Here is a 24,752-nt window from a genome sequence, read left to right as displayed (position 1 = left end):
CTGTCCTGTTTTATTTTATTTTTTAAAGAGCTAGAGAAAAAGATAACTGAAGCAAGCACGGCAAAGGGGTAATGCCTATTTAATCTGAGTTGAATACTTAGAGCCTGTTTATAATTTTTGGTACTTCTGTACGTTTGTATTTGGAAGTATTTGAAAAATAATTTCATAGAGCATATGTTTCCAGTCAGTGGGAGGGAGGCTGGTGCCTACGAGGTCCTGGAAGAATCCAGGTTAGCACCAACAGTAAGGTAGGAGTTTCATGTGAGACAAGCCTGGAGAAGTGGGTAGTTACTAAACCAGCAGATCATTGTAGACTGTTAAGAAGTTAAGTCTTTATTCAAAGGGCAATGAGAAAATGTTGAAGGATAAGCATGAGTAGGAGTGATAGGATTGGCTCTGCATCTTGAAGAATTTAAGAACTTCCACTCAATTAAGAAATTTTAAGCTAACATCTACTATTTGCCAGGCCCTATGCTAGGTATGGGGAGACATAATGATGATAGGTCTTTTTTTTCTTTTTGCTGGGAAAGATTCACCCTGAGCTAACATCTGTTGCCAATCTTCCTCTCTCTTTTTTTTCCCCTCCCCAAAGCCCCAGTAGATAGTTGTATATTCTAGTTGTAGGTCCTTCTAGTTCTTCTGTGTGAGCCGCCACCACAGCATGACTACTGACAGGTGAGTGGTGTGGTTCCACTCTCAGGAACCCAACCTGGGCCCTGGAAGCAGAGTGCGCCGAACTTACCCACTAGGCCATCAGGGCTGGCTCTGATGATAGATCTTTATAATTGGAGAACTTGAAGTCTAGAGATGGGTGAAATTTTTGCTGTCATCTATAGATGAACTCACTGGCTAGCTACTTTGAGATCTCCCTGTAAGCTGTTTATTCTGCATCTTCAGCAACCTGCATGTTATCATCTTTGACAAAGATTGGGCAATCACCTTTATTTTAATGACTTTGAGAATTTTGGTAACTCAGTTCATTTATTAGGTAGAAAAATTTGTTTCTGTGTAATTCAGTAGCTGTTTATATGCCATTTTACCAGTTTCCTATTGTATCCATGCAATATTTACGATCCTTTTCTAAATTTCAGGCTTTTAATATTTCAGGGTCAAGAAGTCCTGGGCAAAGAACAGAAGAATCACATGAAGGGCATGGTCATTGATAAAACAAAACAAAACACACCCCTTTTTTGGAGTGTCGTGTGAGAACTGGAACTTTACAGCATTGCCAAAAAGAGGATGTAAAATTCAAATATCAGTGATAAGTAAACTTTTAATATTTTGGAGGTAGCGTATGTCCTCTGTCCAAGAAACATATTCTAAGTGATTCACTGCTGTTGAGGACCTGTAAGAAGTGATAAAGATTAACTCTTGATGAGAATATATGAGTATATCAAAGGATGCCAAACAATTCAAATGATTGGTTTAGGATCTTCTTCTGAGCACTTTCCTTTGACTTTGATATTTCTCATTGATTGACATCATTCCTGTGGTGTTTTATCATTTTCCACAAAACTTAACTAATGTACCTCTCAAGACAAATGAAGGTCATTGTTTGCCACAGAGAGAATGTGAGTATTAATTGAACTTGGTTATTGAGCCATTCTCTTTAGTTATGTAGAAAATGGGACTACCAAGTTACTCCAGTGTCTCGAGTAATTTATTGACCTAGGCATAAATTTCATAGCCACTTAGATTTTGTTTAAGTAATACAAATTGATGCCCTATAGAATAAGCCACATTATATTGGTCGTAAAACAAGAGCAGTTATCTTTCTGGAACATGCTAGACTATTAAATCTTAATCTTTAGAACATGTAAAACTCAGTTATCATACTAGGAAAAGAAAAATCGTTGTGTCCAGACTGAAATATCTATAGATGAATTCTGAGGAAGAAAATAAAATTTATAGCTAAGACTGATGTCTACTTTTAAGATAATCATGAGTAATATAAACAATTAACTGAATCATACATATTGTATGCAAATGCCAAAACCATGGTGGAATTGTGTCAAGTCTAATAAAGTATAACTTTATATGTCCCCAAATTAGAATTGATTAAATTTATTTGTTTGATTGGGGCCAGGGAACAAAGTGAAGAGTGAGATAAGCTTATGAAAGATAGAGAGTGAGAATGCTAAAATCAGAAAATGGGGGAACTTCATGTTCAGTTCTTTTGTTGTTACTACATAGGCTCAACCTCAAGGGAAAAAGAGAATTGAATTTCTGATTTGAGAGCCTTCAGTGCTATCTTTCTCATTAACAATTAGATGAGGTTCATAAGTGATCATTTAACCATTCTGCCTTCACTTTCCTGAATAATACCTACTTCAGGACTTTTATGAGAGTGACAATAAGTAATTAGGGAACATGCCTTGAAGAATTTTAAGATATGGCAGAAACATAAAGTATCACAGTTATTATACTAGATATGAAGGTTTGAGAGAATTGACATGATGGTGGAAGGAGCTTTACATTTAGTCCTCAGAGGGTCAGTACAGTGGGGCTACGAGAACTGACAGGGACCCAGGCCAAAACCTTGTCGTCAACCCTTACAGTCTTTCTGATGTTGGGAAGTTACTTAATTCTCTTAAGTATCTGTTTCTTTATCTATAAAATGGAAATAATAATTTTGAGTTTTAACTAACGTGTAAGTGACCTAAGATGGTGTCCAAAGCTAAATGAAGGTCATTAAGTTCCATTCTGGTGCATTCTCTTTAATCACTGTGTTCTTCTTTTCAAATATTACCTATAATATTTTTGCAATCAATTATATGTTACAAAAATCTGCAAAGTGTATGTTGTTATCCCATTTTACGGAAAGATCACATGGTGATATGAAGGAATCTCAGGCTCAAACTCCATTATGGCAGAACCTAGGTGACAGCTGATAGCCTCCAGGAAGCAGTGTGACCTCTTCTTTTTGTTCTTTTCCTTCTTGATCTTCCTAATCTTCCCACCTTATCTAAAAATGTAACAACACCAACTCACTTCCCCATTTCCCTGCTTTATTTCTCTTCATAGCTCTTACCACTATTTGTTATGTTACATATTTATAAATTAGTTTATTACTTTTGGTGGTATATAAACTCTATAAGAGCAAGAATTTCTTTTTTTGGATGTAAACTTCTCTTAATGAAAATTATTAATTATTTTATATTTTCCAAAATAAAAATTGGGGTATTTTTAGGAATAAAATACTGTGCATTTCATTTGTTGGGATCAAAAGAAAATACATTTAAAGAGGGTATGTGTGTGTGTGTTTTTAACAGATGATGTTAAACCTACTTTGTCATGTATATGATGAACACAGCTAAAAATTACTCTTCCTGGATTTGTGTGATTTTAAAATATAGCCCACTTTACTTGCATGGAGATTTTTATTCCAGAAAGGTATGGAACATGACAAGCTGACAATCTTTCGCTGGGATGCTGTCACTGCTTGTCTCAGATCAACTGACAAGACCTCAGCTGGTCCTCTATAAGTTGTTTAAGAACACTTCTAGAACCATCCTAATGGGCATGTTCCAACTGTCACTTAGAAAAAAATGATCACTTGAGATCAGTCTCTATAGCGGGTCTTTTGGCAGAAAACCAGTCATATCATTCTCTCCAATAGAGGCTGTGTGGGGAAAAAGGCCTTATCAAATTCCTTGGACGTGAAGTGACTGTTGGAACTATTCTCAAAGCATTCTATTACCATGCAAGGAAGCTGCAGCTTTTGAAAGGTCAAGAGTGGCCTTACAATGATTTAGACCATCTTATGATAGTTAGGAACTGAAGATGGTTTTAATTCTATAAAAGCTTTGGGTCTTAAGCTCTTTTGTGAGAAGAATCTGTGTATCATTAACTAAACCACAACTTCCTGACATAATTGTTAAAGAGACCAAGACTGAGAGACTAACAATAACCCTCACCGTACCCTGGACTTGGATTCAAAGTGTAGACTTGGGTTATTCAAATTATAGGATGTAGAAGAGAAAATTGAGTGTATAAAAGGCTAGGCAGAAACAGTACTTTTATTTCTTATGAACAAAAATCCATGCTTTGCTAATAATTGTCAGAAAATTTAGTATTTTAAAATTAAGCTTTATTTTTTAACCTTGTGTTTATTCTTTTGTGTTGATCAAATAAATGAATGTAGGTTTTCAAGTAAAAATATAGTACTAGTAGACATATTTGATTTGAATCCTAAGGAGGAGCTGGAAGTGAACCTCAAAGCGAAAAACATGGAAGTTTTAATGCTCATTATTCCTAAAATGGCAATACTAAGCTTAGTGGAAATCAAAAAAGAACATATGCTGTGATAATAAAATTAGGCTTTACTCATAAATATTATAGTATACATCTTAATTCATTTATATAATATCTGTAAAATAGGGGACTTCTCTAGACAATCAAAAGGCTTTTAACCCAGTTGGCCCACTGGTAATACTATACTATTAAATTCCATTTTAATAAATATGTGAAGTATAATTCCCTACATGTTCATGATAAAGAGCATGCTTATTTTGTGTTAAAGGTGTATAGTGTAGACATTATGAAGTTGGTTGTTCCTATGTACTTTTGTAGACATGCTAAGGTCTAATTTTGTTCCTACTCTTCAAATGCTTTGAGCATTTGCTCTCCTTGTAGAATATACACTTGTTGTGACCTCTTATTCTGTTGAAAGAATTAAAGACTTTAAGAATGAAAGCTCAAAAACATTTATACAATATTTTAAATTCTCTTGATTATTCAAACTGCAGGATCTTTTAGTTGTTTTTGGTCGCATCTTAATAAGCAATAGCCTCCTCAGTGGAAGAGAAAGAGAGAAGAGAACAAGAAGAGAGTTTCTAATTAATTCTATATTAAAAATAGTAACTTGACTTATCTACTTCTTTGTCTTTCATCAACTGTCTGCAAAATCTTGCCTTCTGCATTATGGTACTCTTGCCTTAAATTGGCAGTCGTTTGTACCGTGTATTCCACTTTGAAACTTGCAGATGTGTTTATTTACCATAACCCCGATTTTGGAGATATTAAAAAAGCCAAAACTCTAGTCTCTAGTCAAGGATATTTGAGAACACAAGATACATAATGGATTAGAAGTATATATTTCTGTTTTTAATGATATTTGCTTGTGTACAACATGATTGTGTCCACCCACAATAGTGTGTGTGGGTGTGTGGGTGTATTTATATATCTATAAAATAGGAGTGTTGAACTGTGATCATATGTTTTCCTATAGACAAATGTGGGAACACTTTATTCTTTACTCATTACTGAAATTTCAAAGAACATATTTCTTTGTAATCCATTCTGTGACTTTATTTCTCTTAAAAATGGTTGGGTTAAGTTGCTTAAACTTTGGCACAAAAAACATTTGTCTCAGCATTCTTTCTTCATGATTTAAGCAGAATTGAAAAATTGAAGTAATAAAATCCAACAAATACATCTTATTATTAAATAATGCTTTATCTTGTTAAAGACACCAGATACTTTAGCTAGGTACACCCCAAACTCTCATTATTTAAATCTCACATTTTGGAAACATTTTTTTATATAATGTCTTTTCCTGTATCTGATAGAACTTTTAAACTTACAACACTCATCCTTTGACATTCCGCAAAGGAAGCGTGAATTAATCATCGAATGTGTCCGGCAAGGGGAGAGGCATCTTACTGACGCTGCGAGCTTTCAGCAGGGCACATACAAGCTGTGTAAGAGATGACAGCACGAGACAACATCCCCACAGCTATTGCATTGCTGCTTGCTCAGTTCCCGGTCTCTTCAAATTCTAGGCCTTGATAGTACAGGAGTGGATTCGGTGCTTACATAATGTTGATTCTGTTATTGCACTTTCTGGAAAAATAGAGGTTACTGTTAGCAAAACAAACTGGGCCAGGGGTTATTGTGTATTTTTTGAAAGCATTTACAAGAAATGGTTTAATAAGCCATTGTTTTTTTTACAAAAACTACATTTTATTAAGAATCACAGATGATTGTATTTATTTTTATTTTTATTTGTTTAACTTTATTATTTTTGTGTGTGAGGAAGACTGGCTCTGAGCTAACATCCATTACCAGTCGTCATCTTTTTGCTGAGGAAGATTAACCCTGACCTAACATCTGTGCCCATCTTCCTCTATTTTGTATGTGGGATGCTGCCACAGCATGGCTTGATGAGCAGTGTGTAGGTCTGCGCCAGGGATCCAAACCCGCGAATCCCAGGCTGCCGAAGTGGAGCGTGTGAACTTAAGCGCTACACCACCAGGCCAGCCCCGACTGTATATTTTTTTTAAAAAATGAAGTCTAGTCAGAGAGCAAAGGAGAATGATTTCATTACTGCTTATAATAGTACAGATCAATTTAGAAAGGGGAAGCATTTGTTAGAGAGCAATGGTAAATTTTTTTTGTTCAAAGTCTGCCCAGAAAACAGATTTTATGTGAAGGACTGCTGGGTGGCTTCTCTCATATCCAGTGAGTAGTGTTATTGACAAGTTTTGTCAGCTTTGTTGCTCATGTGCTTTTTCCCTTGGTTTTTTTTCTGCTTGTTCTTATTGATTTGTAAACAGCTAAGGACTAGAATCTGTCATCTAAGTCTTTGGTGTCTCCCTCCACCAAGGAAAGGAGTTTTGAATGATACAATACAATACAATACAATGCAATGCAATACAATACAATATAATACAATACAATATAATAAATGTCTATAACATAGGTCATTTATTCAGGCAGGAATATGAAGCTTCAGCGAGAAGATGGAGCTTGTCAAGAGCAGAATACACCATTCCACTCCCTCTAATTCTTTCCAATCTTGGAAGTTACAAAGAATTATATAAGTTAATGCTTATATAAATATAAAATAAATATAAATAAATAAATATAAAAATGTGGGATGAGTATGAGGCTGGGAGATGGAAATTCTACCTTGAGTTCTGTCATGATCTAGTTATGCCACTTTCCCTTGCTTATCTGTAAAGTAGGATGTTGGACCAGTTGATGTTTAAATTACCTTCTAGTTCTAAGATGAAATCTTTTCTATTGAAGGGTAGTAGCATTTTCTTGCGTTAATTCTCTATGCCAGGTAATATCTCTCTTAAATCTCCAGAGCATAGGACTTGGTTTCACTCCAAGTGGCTCTTATGATCATATAAGTCCACAAAATGGACTGCAATTTTAGTAACTAAATTTTTAATGATCTAAAAAGATGTTATTAAATCTGGAAGTCATTGTTTTGTAATTTTGTTGTTTTTTTAGTTGTTATTTTGCTTTGTCTTAGCAAGATGGCATGATTTTACTTTTTCCTTTTCACCTTTACCAACTGTCAGTAGTAAAATTACTAAATTGGCTAGCAGTTGTGAACAAGAGTCTTAATCACCACATCCATGCTCTACAGAGCACAGAAATGCTCAATCTACATGTAATGTTTTTATTCTGATGCCCTTGTGCCCTGTGTCACCCTCAGGGTTGCCAGCCTCATGTGTATTTGCAGATGGAACAGCCAATGCCTTGCTGCAGCAAATAGACCACCCCTTAGCGAATAAACCACTAACACTCGATTTGATAATAATGTTAAAACAGTCCTGCTATTTTATTATTCTCTATGTCATCTATTTTCTATTTCTTTTTTAGGATATCCTTGAAGATTAATCAGAGAACCTTTCACTCGCCTATAAAGGTAGGAAAAAGAAAACTTTTCTGGTTATAAAATATGTTGTATTTGTTTTAGCTGTGTTTCAATAATTTACTCTTCTTGTTAGATAGAAATGGAATTGATGTTGCTTATTCTGAATAACTGAAAAGTGTGTTATATCTACTTACTTGCTAAACTTAAAATCATTCAATGCATAGTGTTTAATCAGTTTGAATTTTTCTTCCATACTATTACATACTATTACGTTTATTATATATTATTACAGTTTATGTTTTACTGTAGACAGAATTTATTCTTTCTTTTACATTTTTGTATTACCCCCTCAGTAATTTTAGGGTAGTTTGACATTACCATATATCAGGAAGGCAATTTTATAATATAGTCATTTATATATATCAATATATGCAATATACTGTTAAAAACTGAGATTCTCTTGTCTACCATTATTTCATATTTTTCTTGCTATTATAAACCTGTAATTTTTTGAGAGAAAAACAAAGTAACCATAAGTGTAATTAGCTGTCAGTGATTTAGTAATATAAATGTTAATTTGGGAGAATTTGCTTCAGTGTTAGCTTTACTTATTAAGAGTGCCAGAAAATGTGGCCCCTTTCTTGGCTACGACGTATGTGAAGATAAATTTAGAATTTCTAGTCTAGTAAATACTTCTCTGATAATAGCTTAATTGTAGCTATTTCAAACCAAATTGTTTAATTGTGGTGAATCATATGCAAATTGTTCAGATGTAGGTCAACTCCCACTCCCACATTCTAGCATCTCTTTTCTAATTCAGGACAAACTGCTCAATGCCTAAAAGAGGCAGAACAGTACAGATTAAAGGCAGAAGACAAAAAACAAAACAACAATAACATAAAACCAACAGTGAGCCAGGAGTCAGAAAGTGTTCGTAAAAATGGCAAGGCAGGTTGCATTTATTTATGCCTTAGTTGATCCCTTATGCTGGCTGTGTGTTTGTAGATAATAATTTGCTCACTGCTCGTGGGATTTGTAGCTTGGTTTGCAAATCATGGTGCCTCTAGGATGCTAAGTTTCCTCATCTGTAAAATACATGCAGTAATATCGTTCTTGTCTGTTCATTGAACTGAAATGAGGATCCAGTGCTATAACGAGTGGGTGACTCCTCTAATCCCATATGGGAAGGGCATGTGATTTTTGATGATCTGGGTGAGTGACAGAGGAGTGGGCTGCACTGATGGGAAGGAATACCTGTGTAGCTCTGGGCAAGGCCAACTGAAATATATTGCAGTTATAGAAACTAAAGAAACCTTTCATTTTTCTAGTTATTACATTATACTTCTCGCCTATAGTTGCCTTTGTGATGAAGCATTGTGTCGTTTTCTGATGAATGGCTGCGCTTTTATGATTCTATGTGATCTCTGTATGTCATCTACTGTACTTACTTCCAAAGAAAATTTTTTATTTCCAGTTAATAAAGCATTGAGAAATGATAAGGCAGATTCACGAATTTGTTACATTTTTGTCTTTTATCTTTAGGTGATTATTGCCAATGTTTTTGGTATTGGCAGAAAAGAGTGAACCTTGCTGGTTATTGATGAAAAACTGTTTTTTTTGGTTTTAATTCTACTATAATTAGAATTCTGCCTTAATATAAACATAATTTTTTCATTATCATTCTTCACTGGAGTTTGTTCAAGAATTTGAATTTATATTTTTATATAATTTATGATCTTTAACATTTTCTAAAATTTATTTTGAATTAAATTATTCATTCTTGAAGAATTATTGAATTAAATTTTTGAATTAAAAAGTGATAGTGATTTTTCTAATTCTTAGAGTAGGGAAAATAGATGCTGTTTACTTTGTGCTTCTTCCAATATAAATATCTTTCATGTTTGAATTATTTAAAATAAAAAAATAGAGAATTATGCTAAGTACAAAGTAATATTTCCCTCAAAGTTAGCTACTGCTAAAGTTTTGGTGTTAATTCTTCAGGGTCCCCTCTTTATAAACATAAACATCAATATCAATATGTGCATATAATGCTTTCATACTATATGTGTGATTCTGTTTTTTAACATTTTAATTATGAACATCCTTCTAAGTCAAAATATGTTATCTATTTCATCCTTTTTAATGACTGCATACTAGACAACTTTTTTGATGTACCATGATTTATTTAATAGGCCCTCTAAACTTTTCTTTTAAAGAGAACTTTAAAATAGAATAAAAGAAGACCTTCCTTAATTACACGTTTGGCAGGCATACAAAAGAATAATTCCCATTCGTACATCGAATCGGGAAATTAAGGAGCGAAGAAAAAGTGTTACAGTAAAGAGGCATAAAAAATATTATTAGGTAAGTGCACATAAATGGTCAGGGGAAAGAAAAGCTAATAATATAGATGTTCATGAAAAGGTGTTGTAGTTATGTAATACTAAAATTATACTAGTTTCTTCAAAGTTCACCCCAAGATACCTCTTTCATAAGCATTCAAAGAGACTCTTCCCTTCATTCTCATTCTCACCAGCTGTCTTACATCTCCATAGCACTTTGGGAAAAATAGACCTTATTAGATGATATCACATATAAAAATTCATTTTGCGTATATCTTTTTTCCCCTGCCAGGCTGTTAACCCCTGGAGGGTAATGACTCTGTTATTCATCTTTGAACCTAATAGATGCTGAATAAATGTTCGTTCAGTTAAATTGAATTGAAGTGTGAGAAAAAGGAGTAATCAGGTAGAAATTTTTAATCTTACCAAAACTTTTTAAAGTACCATTGTCTCTCTGTGTCTCAGTTATCTCTGGAGTAAATTATAATCAATTCACCTGCAAGATGAGACACAACTAATATAAACAAATGGTTTTTGATAGATGATGAAAATTATTTTAAATTGACCTTTAAGGATTCTTTGTGGTATTCATGCTCAAAATCGTACCTACAAGTCAACTATTTAAAAAAATCTGTAAGTTTATGAAATAAATACTCGTATGGTGCTGAACTTGCTTACACATTACTTCATATGGATCTAAAAGCACTTCGTCAGCTTTAAAGCATTATACACATGCAAGACATTATTATTATTATTGTTAAGACAGTAATTAAATTGGCTCTGTGGATTAAAAATATAGATGATTATTTACAAAATAGAAGTAATATATAAAAGAAGCAATTCTTTGTGTGAATTCTGTTAGAAGAAAGGGAGTATTATTTTTAGTACTTTGTATAGTACACTTTGCTACTCATGCCATTTAAATGAATGTTTGGCATTGTCTTAACGAGCAAAAGTAGAGTTATTAATAGTGTGAATTATACCTGAAAGAACACCTGATTCCACATTAGCCAGAATGAAATGGTAATGTGAATTTAAAATATCTGAAGATATATACCAATATCAACTTACATTATAGAAAAATAAAGCATTAGTGAGTATAAAGGTCTCTTGAAACTGAATGTAATGCCTAGAACATAATAGTTTTTCTCCTCATCCGACTTGCATAAGTCACTAGCCCCAACTCTGATTTTACATATACTTTTATTTTTTTGTGTGAGCAAGATCAGCCCTGAGCTAACATCTGATGCCAATCCTCCTCTTTTTGCTGAGGAAGATTGGCCCTGGGCTAACATCCGTGCCCATCTTCCTCTACTTTATATGGGATGCTGCCACAGCATGGTTTGACAAGTGGTGTGTCAGTGCCCACCTGGGATCTGAACCTGTGAACCCTCTGGCCATCGAAGCGGAGTGCACGCCCTTAACCGTTGCACCACAGGGCCGGCCCCTATGATTTCACATATTTTTTACTGGGCAAGTTAGGAAGAAGGAAACAATCTTGGCCAGTATTTTCTAAAAAAATTTTTTTTGAGCTTGTTGCTGACCTTTTTAAACTCAGAACTTGAGACTTAGTATTTCAAATGCATACTTTTGCGTTGTCTTTGTTCTCAAAGCTCTCCCAGTCATTGTTATCTATTTGGCCAGGGTTGCACATGCAAGTACCTTCAGGATCCATGCATACAACAAAATGAGTGTAACAAATAGTATCAGACAATAGGGAGTGGTGTGGACTTCTGAACAGATGATCATAGGCTCAACATATGAGGTCTACTTCTACTCATTCTAGTCCAATTTTATAGTCAATTGTATGTTCCAGTGGCCATAAGTTCTGAAGGAATAGGGAGTTAAATATTGGAATTTTTCTGTGAAATCTCATGATTTTTGAACGTTGGATCAAATTTTAAAAATTGGAAAAAAAAAGAAAACCTTGTAAAGGAGTCAAGACATACCTTAGGTAGGCAATTTGCTGCCTTTGCATAGATAACCATGTAAATATTTGCTCAATCAATGAGTAAGTCATAGACCTCTATAAGAATTGGGAAATTAAAGAACACTCTAACCTTTGTTCTCCCTTGTCCATTAGAAATTTCATACAATATTTTAGGAAGGGCCACAGTCATAGCAACAAATATAGAGACCTACCAGGTAAGACTTTTCAATCTATCTCTGAGTTCCAGAAGCCAGAAAGATCAGAAGGGGGAGAGCAAGAGTGAACCAAGTAAACTAAGAATGTGTTGTTAAAATATTTTATGATATGCAAAAGAATGGTGCCTAAGAAACATCATTTTTTGGACACATTTTTATCTGACCCCCAACTTACCTTATGCTACTAATTTATTACTGCCTTGTCTTTTATTTGATGTTGCTGCAAATCTTTTGTCTCTTATTAATCTTAAAAGAAAATGATGAATAAGGATAATGGATCAAAAGGAAGTTAAATGCATGAGGAAAATAAAAATTAAACATGCATATCCTGTCACATAATCATTACTGAGTAAACAATGGTCCAATGGACCCGGGTTAGTTTTCCATTCTGACCTAAGATTTACTTCCTATTTGAGATCTCTCCTACTTTCCTTCTTGACAGGCTCACCCTTCCCTCTTCTATATCAATCCTTTATTATACTACCACATATTTCACTGTACTTAATGGTATTAATTACAGTTTCTCACATGTCTCTCTTCCCAAGTAGAATTGAGAATCTCAAGACCAGAAACAATATCTTTAAAAATTTTTTTGGAAACAGTCATAAACTTGTAGAAAATTTGCAAGGTATGGCACAAAGAACCATTTGAAAATAAATTGCCAGGGCCGGCCCCGTGGCTTAGCGGTTAAGTGCACGCGCTCCGCTACTGGTGGCCCAGGTTCAGATCCTGGGTGCGCACCGACGCACTGCTTCTCCGGCCTTGCTGAGGCCATGTTCCATGTACAGCAACTAGAAGGATGTGCAGCTATGACATACAACTATCTACTGGGGCTTTGGGGGAAAAAATAAATAAATAAAATTATAAAAAAAAAAAAGAAAATAAATTGCCAACCTAATGCCCCCTTACCCTCAACTACTTTGGGATATGTCTCCTTACAAACAAGGACATTTTCCACATAATCGCCATGAAATCGTCAATATCAGGTGCTAAGGACTCAATTATGCTTCCCCCCCAATACATATGTTAAAGCCCTAATCCCCAATGTAATTGTATTCGGAGAAAGAGACTTTGGGAGCTAAGTAGGTTTAGATGAGGTTATGAGGATGGAGCCCTCATGGTAGGATTAGTGTCCTTTTATGAGAAGAGACACCAGAAAGCTTGCTTCCTTTCTCTGCCATGTAAGGGCACAAGCAAAGAAGAGAGCTCTCACCAAGGAATGGAATTGGCTAGCACCTTGATCTTGGACTTCCCAGCTTCCAAATATGTGAGAAATAAATTCCTGTTGCTTAAGCCAGCCGGTCTATGATATTTTGTTATGGAAGCTAAGCTGATTAATACATCAGGAAATTAACATTGATACATTACTACCATCTAATCCTCAGATCCCATTCAGGTTTCATGAGTTGTCCAAATAAATTCCAACCACTGTCCTTTAGAGTGTGGGAATGTGTTTCCAAATGTTATGCCTCATTCAGCAGTCACATTTTATTAGTCCTCATAAGTGTAATGAGTGTAGAAAAGTTCCACAGACTTTCCTTGACTTTCACGACCCTGATACTTTTGAAGATTACTTTGCAGCTGTTTTGTAGAATGGCCTTTAACGTTCGGATGTATCTAATGCAGGGACCATGTTTTATGCATATCTGGATCCTAGCATCTATGACAGTGTCTGGCATATAGATGATGTTCAATAAATGCTAGTTGAGGAATGAATTAGTGATTGAAAACCTCTGCTGGGATACTCTGACTCTGAATCACTTGGGTAAAGCTAATAACAACTATTTCAAAACTTTAAGGAGAAAAATGTACAACATGTCCAGAATAGGAAAAAAAAAGAAAAGAAAAAAACACAACTCTGGTGTCTTCCTGTAGCACTATTGAGGTCTGTTCTTTAATTCATTTAGTGAGCATGCATACACTGGCCACTGTGTAAAGTAATACTAGTTTCTTTAGAGTAGTGCTTTTCAGAGTGTGGCCTGTGGACTGTTTCCAGTTGACACACTGTTTCTGGTTCCTCATGACATAAGCAGAGAAATTAGAAATAAGCCTTTAGAAACCTTTTTAGCATAGTGATTCTATTTTTGCTGAATCTAATAATTCTAAAGTGATAATATTAGATATATTTTATCTGCCTTTTTTATTCTATCTACCTAGTAATTAATTCTCATTATATTTTCCATAATTATTGATCCACAATGGATTAGAAATTTTAAAATGTGGTCATTTACCACGGTTTTTGGCCTTTCCCATCAGAGTAGAGTGGGATAAATGTGAGCTAGAATATGGTGGGATTTGACCTGGAACCTGAAGAATAAGTAGGATCTTTCTAATTTATAAAGAAGTTGTTGTTAGTGCTGTCGAGTAGATTCTGACTCTTAGCGACCCTGTGTACAGCAGAGTAGAACCCTGCTCAGTCTTTTTTGCACCATCCTCTCACCTTCTGGTGCTGTTATCAGACAATGCTCCACTACTCTTCAGAGGGTTTTCGTGGCCAATTTTTTTGGAAATGGGTGGCCAGGTCCTTCCTCCTAGTCTCTAATCTGGAAGCTCTGCTGAAACCTGTCTACCATGGGTGACCCTGTTGGTGTTTGAAATACTGGTGGCATAGCTTTCAGCATCACAGCAACGTGCAGCCACCACAGTATGACAACCGACAGATGAGTGGTGCGGTTCCCTGATCAGGAAATGAACCCAGACCACAGCAGTGAGAGCACTGAATCTTAGCCGCTAGACCACCAGGGCTTGCCTTATAAACTACAGAAATGGACAGTTCAAGCACAACAAAGTGTAAGAGTATGCCTGTGTGTGTGCATATGTGTGTGCCTATGTGCACGTGTGCACTTGTATGCACGCTTGTGTGTGTTGGGTGGGTATCAAAAGACAGGAGCCTTAAAAGGCAGTAAGAGCTCATGATTCCAATACTGGGTGATAGAAACTCCTCCCACGTCTCATTTCAGTGTACCCCAAAACATTGATTCCAGTAGTATTCCCCTCTGTAGAACATTCTCTTGTTCTTCCTTTCTTTTCTGAACTCATTCTCTCTCTCAACCACCAGAAACCTAGAATTCCCATTGCTGACAAAAACGCTAATAAGCTCCTCTGACCAAGAAAGTGAACAGTGCTGCTATTGCCCCTTCTAGATGACAGAGCCTACGCACAGATTTCCAAATATTTATATGAAGAGAGAAGAGATGTAGATAGAAAAGAAAGAAAGGAAAAATGATGAGAGAAATAGAGTGAGCATAAGAAATAATGATAGGGGGCAAAAAACCTGAAAGGAAGGAAGTAAATGATTGCATTAAGTTTAATTTACCTTGGGAACTTTCAATCTCAGTAACATTCAACTCAGTTCAAAACATATTTCTTAAGCGACTGTCATAGACCAGACATTGGACGCAGGAAATGAAAAGAATAATAAGACACAGGAACTTGCCCTAGAATGGCTGCAGTGTTTTGGGTAAGACAGATAAGCAACCATGATGCCAATGTAATGATTGGGACGTTCCTTGGGGTATTCTCAGGCACAGAGGGAAGGTGATAGACCAGCCTCTCAGGCTTCTTGAAGGAGATGATGACCGTTAAGGGTCTGGATGAAAACTAAACTAAACTGAAAAAACGAGAGGGGAAAGAGCGCAGCTTGATAATCAGCATTCAATCCAGAAGCTGGTACATTGTTGGTGCTTAATAAATATTTGTTGAATGAATGAACAATTTAACTAGTTAGAATTAGGTGACAAACTAGAGGTACAAGGAATTCTAGGAAGAACTAGGCAGAGGCATGGAAGCATAAAGCAGCAATGGTGAGGAGGGGAAAGGGGAAGATCTGCAGTCCTCCCTGGTGGAGAATAATTGTGTGACAGAGAGACGTGAGTTGAGAATGGAGACATTAAGCAGAGGCCAGGTAACGGAGACGTTTCTTTGCAATAGGAAGGCCTCAGGCTTTATCTGTGGGTAACAGGAATGTGACATTGTGAGATCTGTATTGCTGTTTGATTGTAGATGACTAAGTGCAGGGGAGACAGGGCAGACACAGTGATACTAATTAGGAGGCCATTTCACTAGTCTTGGCAAGACAAGACAAAGACCTAACATAGGGCGATAGAGGAAGGGATGGAGAATGGGGAAGAGGCATTGGTGTACAAATTCAGGAGTCATTTGAGAAATAGAATCAGTGGAGCTTTTCACTTATTTAATGGAGACTGGAGGGGGAAGGGCAATCACAGTGTGAAGAGAAAGGATGAGAGCTTGGACAATTCCCATATTTATGATTTGGGTTCCTGGATGGCTGATGATATCTTAAATTGAGCTAAGGTATATGAGAGGACAAATAAGTAATTGGAAAGTAGGGAGAGTCATAAAAAGGAATCCAGTTTTAGACATTAAATTTGAGGTGCCTGTTGAGGAAAACAGAAGATCAAAACTGGAGAATGTCTGTATATATTTTTGTATGGGTGTATATGTAATATTACAGGTATGCATATATAGCAAAGGTTCTGTGTGTCAGTTCTGTCTGCACAGAATCATGTAAAAGCTTTACTTTCTCGTTAACTTATTGCTGTCAAATTAACTTATTGCTTGAATATATCATTTGAAACTCTAGCAATTCATTCCATATTTCAAAATGTACCACAGACAGAGAAAAATGCTGTAGCTTAAAACTGGTTCCAGACTTGTGAAAACATCATGTGTCTCTACTACCAAAGCAAAGGCGAAAACTGTGCCAATTACATGCCTGAACCTGTTTCGGTTTCAATTACCTGGATTATTGAGGCAGAAACAACCTTTGTGCTTAATTTACCCTTATAATTGCCTTAGTTCTCTGCTTTGCCTCGATTGTGGGTGTATTTCCACATTCTACTATTATTAGAAAGGAAAATTCACTTCCTTTTTTGGTGATTCCAGAAAAAACATTTAAAATATACTGTACAATTCAGAGAATTAACATTTTATAAGCCTTTATATTTCAAGAGTACTATACTAAGCAGGGGGGAAACAGTTAACCAGTAATCACTTCATTGTCATCATGTGATAGTTCAATTACCTCTTACTCGTTTTTATAACAAACCTCAGTGAATCAGCCTTATCTGGAGTGACCTTTGAGCACCTCCTGGTTTAAGATGTCCAAAGAGACAAAGTAGGTTCTTGAACTCTCCATATATTTGAGTCAGCGTTGTGAAGGTTAGGTCTCCAGTCAGCTCACGCACCTGCAGTGAAGCTCAAAGTGGATTAGTCAATGGGAAGAGAAGACTTACCCCTCAGTCTCCCAACTGCAGGTTCAGCTTTTCTATATAGCAGTCCAAACCCTAAGCATTTCAACTAAATGGAGACATTAACAGCACAGCCATCATAATAGCCCTAATATTTCACTCATAATACCTACTCAGTAATTTTTTTCAATGTAGTTAATGGGAAAACCAGAATGGTAAGGTAGTGCTTAAACAAATTATCATTTCTCAAATTACCTTTTTGGATTATCTTTTATACAAGAGGTAGATAAGATTTATGTGATGTCACTTCTTTTCTCCTGCACACAGTCAGTGAAAATGGATGTCAAGTTTTAGTAGTCAATTTCGTTTAACTATCTAAAATATATAGAATCCAAAATACATAAATCTAAGTTGAGTGTTTTAAAATTCAGTTAGAAATATTTAACAGCTCAAATTCGTAAAGCATGTAGGTAGCCTCCCATCATTTATTTTCATCTCTCCAAGTGCTCATTCATTTGTGGATTTTGTTAATGAGAATTGAGCATATACTGTGTGGCAGGCACTGTACCAGGCTTTGGAGACTCATAAGCATAAGTCAGATTGTCTGTCCTCAGAGAGATGCACACAGAACTAAGAGCACAGAGGATAGACTTTTAACCCTAATCTGACCCAAAAGCCTCAGGGATGGCTTCCCAAAGGAGGGGATATGAATATGGAGATTTGAAGGGTCAGGCAGACTGACAAGACAAATAAGGGAGTTCCAGGTACCATAAACAAATATTGATGGCAGGAAATGCCACCGTTGAGGAATAGCAATATGGTACTTGGAACGCAGAGTGCAGGTGGGAGAGGGGCAAGACAAGTAGGCATGTGCCAGATCACAAGAGCCTGCATGCAATGCTAATGACTTTGAATTAAATTCTGCAGATACTGAAGAACAAATGAATACATTTAAGAATGGGCGTGAATTGACATATTTATATTTTATTTTATTTTTTTATTTTATTTTTTATAATTTTATTTATTTATTTTTCCCCCCAAAGCCCCAGTAGATAGTTGTATGTCATAGCCGCACATCCTTCTAGTTGCTGTATGTGGGACGCGGCCTCAGCGTGGCCGGAGAAGCGGTGCGTCCGTGCGCGCCCGAGACCCGAACCCGGGCCGCCAGCAGCAGAGCTTGCGCACTTAACCGCTAAGCCACGGGGCTGACCCATGTTTATATTTTAGAACAATGTCTGGAAGGTTGTTCTGTGAAACAACCTTCTGTGAACAACTGTGAAAGCTGAGTAAAGCTAAGTAAATTGATCAAACAAGAAAGATCAAGAAAGAGGAGAGTGATTAATGAAGAGAAGAGAAGAAGGTATAGTTGTATTGGTTCTCAAGAGATACTTTAGATATCAAATTGACAAGATTTCACCATTCATGTGTGGGAGGTTAGCACGAGCTGGAAATCTTAGATGAATCCCCAAGTTTGCAAGAAAGGCTGGGTAGATGAAGGCCCCATTAATGGACTCCAAAGGACAGGTTTGGGGAAAAGATGACGTGTTCAATTATGAACATGTTGAGAGGTTGATGTGTTTGGTTATGTAAGTAGACTCCTGAATCAATAAAACTGACCCTTAAAAGAGAATCCTAAGCTAGAGTTAGCAATTTGGGTGTAATCAGTATAATGATGTAGGTGGAAGCTAATTTATTGATGTAAATGGAGGTAGTCCAGCAGTATATGGCAAGAAGAGAACAGTGCTTGAAACAATAGTCAGCCAGCAGGTAACGTGAAATTATAAAAGCAGGATTGATGTGACAAAAGTCTCATCCACAATCTTAATGTCTTTGAATATTAATGGGGGATGGCTTCTTTAATAGATGCCTTGGATTTTGAAAGACAAGGATCGAAAGTCTAGGAAAAACCTTTCCAAAATAAAAGGAAGAGCACCCAAATCTTAATATTTGTTCTATTTCTGTAAATCTTATTTTTTAAACAATCCACTTTTTATATTTTGACTCTCAAATGTTCAAACCTGTCCTGTTCAAATATGAGCACAAAAACATGATCAAAGATTGCTCAGCCCTCAGGATCCCACTTCTTTATACCAGATCTTTTGTTTTTTATAATTTTATAGTACCCAACTTGCTTGAAGAAGAACAGCCGTCTCAAAGTGTGAAGTTTTCAATGATCTAACTCACTCAGCCACGGCAATATTTTCCGGCATTAGCTCATCAGAAAGCATGCCAACGACATAAAAATAAATGGGAGTAAAAATAAATTAAATATTTGACCTTAATAACATATTGCGCAACTTCTATTTTGTTTAATGTCACCTTCACATGAATTAGCCTAATTGAAAAGAATGATTTCATTTTCTACACTGTAAAACAAAGTTACAGAAAGGTTAAATGACCACAGAAAGAAACATAGTCTGAGGAGGCATTTTTTTAGTTTGAGAATTAAATAGGTTTTAGGCCGCTATTAAATCTTATATATTTTAGGCCAATATTTTAGTCAAGCTAACATTTTACTTTTAATTAGATCTATACACATTGGTGAGATCTCTGTGGGATCAATATTAGTAAGACCATACATGGTTGAATGCCATAAAGATGAATCAATTTCATAGTCTTGAAGTTTTTTAGGATTCATTATTACTCAGATTTAACTGTATTTCATCACCATCAAGATATTGTTTAAGTGAATCAATGAATTTTTATCAAAAGTAGATGTAAACCTAATTACTTAATTTGATAATAGCTTTTTTCTAATTTATGATGTCTGAAAATTTATATCATTTTCATATTATCATAATTGTCATTTTAAAGTATATATCTTGAGCCATGTCCAAGTCATAAATAAACAGATAAAGCCTCTTTTATAACAGTCATTTGTATTCATATTCAAAAACTGAAATTTTTAGAAATTTACATCGTGAACAAAAGTAATATATTATCATTTGAGATAATTTGAAGATCAGTCATTACTCATGGGCACATGGATGGGTTGATCCTTTATCAACCCAATCCTCACTTCTCGTTCCCTTTCCCACCCATCGCTCTTCTTTCTCTGGTGAAATATTTCCTTGACCAGACAGAGCCACATGTAGCTCTGACCTGTGTGTGGTCAATAAATATCAAGAGAATTTGGAATGCTTCTGAAAGAGCACTTTTTTTTTTAACATTTTAAAGGAAGAGATTAAAAACAAAAAGAAAACTCCATCCCTAGACTCTAAACTATCATACATTGTTTGTGAGAGTATGACTTTGAGAATTGCAAGAAGACAGGGCAGGGGTGAGGGGAAGGTGGGACAGTGTGGTTGTTCAAATGAATGTTGAAGAATTATGTAATCCAAGACTGGTATTTTTATGAGTTTCTTGATGCGGTATATAATTAAAATAAACGTTTGCTTATTTTAATATTGCTTCAATCTACTTTTAGCAAGAGGCTTGTATCCAATTTTATGGAATATATCTTTAAGTATCTAAAAATAAATCACTCCTTAAATTTAACTACTAACATATTTTTCCAGCTTAGACTTTAATGAGCAAAAAAAGTTTGTATTTTTAGCCTTAATAACTTATTGGAATATAAAAGTTTTTGTCATCTTAGGTTTAAAATAAGGAATTCATGTATTAATAAAGGAGATAAAAAATTTTTAGCAATGTTTTTACAAGTTGCATTAAAAAAATGTTCTCTTTGGGGTGCCGGCCGGGTGGCGCAAGAGGTTAAGTGCTCGCGCTCTGCTGCGGTGGCCCGAGGTGGCAGCTCAAGGTTCGCAGGCCCGGGCTGGCACCGACACACTGCTTGTTAAGCCATGCTGTGGCAGCGTCCCATATAAAGTGGGCACGGATGTTAGCCCAGGGCCAGTCTCCCTCAAGAAAAAAGGGAAGGATTGGCATCGAATGTTAGCTCAGGGCTAGTCCTTCACAAAAAACAAAAACAAAAAAAGTTCTCTTTGTAAAAATTAGACCTTTCCTCTTCTAGCCAAATGAATCAGATCTTGACTTTTTTGAAGGAAGCATTTTTGAGATATTTATTTTCTTTTTTTCGATATATTTTTTTAAATTTTTTGTTTATTGCAGTAACTGGTTTATAACATTGTATAAATTTCAGGTGTACATCATTAAACGTTTATTTTCTCATTTATCAACTTACGTGCACATCTTTCTTCTTTGACACTTTCATTTCATTCAACTTGATCTAACCCACTCTTTCAAAGATCTGTGGCTAGCTTCTTACTCCTTTGGGATTTCCATTATTTTAATTAAAAAATATCCTTCGTTTTTTCCCCGATAGTCTTCGTCCCTCCACACGTTGCAAAAATCGGCCTCACAATCTTCTCCAACATAGCCCACATTTTCCAGTGGTCTTTCTACTTTCTGCATCCTCTCCCCATCCTGAATGCCCCTACCCTTGCCTTGGTATTGCCTGCTAAGGGCCCCAGTTAGCCATGTCTACACTCTCCTTTGCAACCCCACTCTTTGAATAGATGTCAAGCAGAGTAGTTCATTATACTTCTTTGTATCTAACTCTCCTTAATAGTTTATAAGCTGAATTATTTTTGCACTCCCAGAACCGTACTAAATGCCGTATATGTTCTAGATGCTCAATAATTGTTTACTGTATAAATGGATGAATGAATAATCCCATCATTCGAAAAAAATATTTATTCACATTTTTAACTGTTTCATTCAGGTATTGTTTAGTTTTCATGAAATGTTTTTTAGTTGATACCTAAACACGTTCTGCCTGCTTTTATCACTATTTTAATATTAATTCAATGTGTTTTCTCATGCAAAGCAAATTTCTCTGTATGTAAAAGTTTTACAACACCTCAATATTTTATTTCCTGTATGTATCTGCCCATTGCTTCATAGAAATATTTATCTGCATTTTAATTTTTCCTCTGAATATATTTCTAGAAATGAAATCACTATAATCCTGCAATTTAGAGCTTTTGATATGTTTTGCAAAACCACTTTCCAGAAAGATAGTGCCAAATTATATTACCGTGGAAAATTTGTAAGACTTCCAAAACCCCTCTCTCTCTCCAAAACTGGAAAGTCCTATGATGCTTAACATTCGCTAGTTAGATAAGCATAAAAAATTTGTCATATGTCATTTTAAACTAGATTTCTTTCTTTTACACTAGTTAGAAGATAAAGTTTTTAAATGTTCAACACCATTTTGATAATGGTCTTCTAGTTTCCAGTCTTCCCACTTATTGCCTCTAATCCACTATTACAACAGTAATATTATTCCTCTACCATGCTCGTGACCACGTTGTACAGAGAATATCAATAATTCCAAGTTATTCACAAAATAAATTCCAAATTCATGGTTCAAATTACTGTCCCCTTTACAGCCTAGTACTTTCTCTTTCTCCTCACTTCTTTCTTTCTCCTCAATAAATTTTTCAACTCTCCCTCACATACCCTATAATTTTCAATCCCCTTCCCCCATAACTTTTTTTCCTCCCATTTCTACCAATTGAAATCCTACCCAAGGTTTAATATTTGGTAAATATGCACCAATGTTTGTGTGAGATTTCTGTCTAATATTGCGTTTAATTTTCTGTTTTCTTGTCCTTGGTGTTCAGTCTTACCTGAAAAGTCCCTGTACTGACATTTCAAAAGACCTTTGAGAGCATGTCCAACTGTTGTAAGATTTAATTACAAAACAGTTGGTCCTTTTTAATCTTGTGTTTTAAAATAACCTCAGGTCTGTATATCTATAACTTCCCAGAAAGGGTTGTTAAATTCTGGTTGCTGAGTCTTTGAAAAATAGCTTAAAGATATATAAATAATAAGTATTTGAACCAATTAACATAATTTAAAATAATTTACATATGGTGGTTATGTTCTGTATAAGTATGAGTGTACATTTAAGTTTAATTCAAAAATTTTGCAGACTAACTTTGCATAACTGTCACCAAATGGTAGTCATTAAACCCTATTTATTTTTGTAGCGTTCTTGGGATACATGTGTTTCATTTTTGATAATCTACCTTCCATTCAGCCAAACACATGTTTCTTCAGAAAGAAAAAATTGAGAACATAATCAAAATATGCACTCAGTTTACAAGTTAATTATTGATGGAAAAGTAGACCAATTGATTTAATAATCAGTTCTATTGGCTTGTGTTTAGGGCTGTAACTTCAAAAACGAGAAAATAGATCAAGAGTTTTTTTCTTCCATCTGTTAATATCACCTGCCTTATTTGGATATACATTTACATTTACATTTGCATTTAAATGTGTATTTATATCTTACTTAGCATAGTAGTCGCATATGGTGATCAGCAAATTGTGGTAGTCCTTTTAATAACCGGTAGTAGGTCCAGTTATATAAACTATATATAGGAAATCAATCTGTAATTTTAAAACTTTTTAGGTTTTTCTTTTTAAGAAACTCTCTGAAATAGACTTGCTATTTCTCTAATCTAGGTAGAGTTTGAATTTTTTGAAAGGTTATTAATTTATGATAGTGGACTAAAAGAACGTATAGTTATTGGTTTAGATGAATTTAGAGTGAAAAGTAGTACAGGTAAGATTCTCAGGTCATACAGTGAGTTATCATGATCCACATTTATTTTATTTTTTTATCATTATATTTCTACTGCTGTGTAAGCTACATTGTGTTCACCACCAAAAGTCTAGCTGCCATTTGTCACCGTACAAATGTGCCCCTTTACCCCTTTCACCCTCCCCTCACCCCCACATTTGTTAATGACTTTGTCTTAAATGTAGTTATCAGTTAACTCTCCGCTGGAGAGAATTGATATTTTTATATTATTCAGCTTAATTCACCTAAAATAAATAAAATGTCTTTCTGTCAAAAAACTGCTTTGGCTTCCTGGTTAGGCACTTTATTTTCAGAATCTTCAAACACCTCAGTCACACAAAGTACAATTCCAACAGTCTTCAGACCACACAGATAGTACAGTGTTTAATACTTGGTTTAACAAATACAGGCATTAGCACTCACAATTTTGATTCTTTACATATTGACCGGACTCATTAAGGCAAAAGATCAAAGACTCTTTTTTAAAAAGAAAACCTCCATGCTAGAAAAATGGGGGAAAGCTGAGTTTGAAATTAAATCCTAAGCTTCATAGGTTAGCTTTTCAACAGTTCAAACCTCAATTTTTTGCTTTAGCTCCCATTTGAAACAAAATGAAATTTGCCAAACCTAAGTGCTATGTGTTGCTAGCTTTTTTGGTTTCTTTGTAACAGTATTTCTCTTTTTAATCAGCCTGTCTCCTGCTTTTATTATTTTCTTTGATCTCTGTTCTCTTTTAATTTTCCTCTTTTTCTATGTAGTCTCTTTTTTCCACCACACTTTTCCTTTATCCGCCTCTAAATCTTCACACTTGAATCTAATGATTAGGCCTTAGAGCAATCTAATACTTTTGACTGCTTGCAATAAGCATGCGTAGACAAAACTGCAACACT

This window comes from Ceratotherium simum, chromosome 27 (assembly GCF_057802395.1).
Source record: "Ceratotherium simum simum isolate JZ-2026a chromosome 27, ASM5780239v1, whole genome shotgun sequence".
Taxonomy (NCBI): domain Eukaryota; kingdom Metazoa; phylum Chordata; class Mammalia; order Perissodactyla; family Rhinocerotidae; genus Ceratotherium; species Ceratotherium simum.
This window is presented reverse-complemented; position numbering follows the sequence as displayed.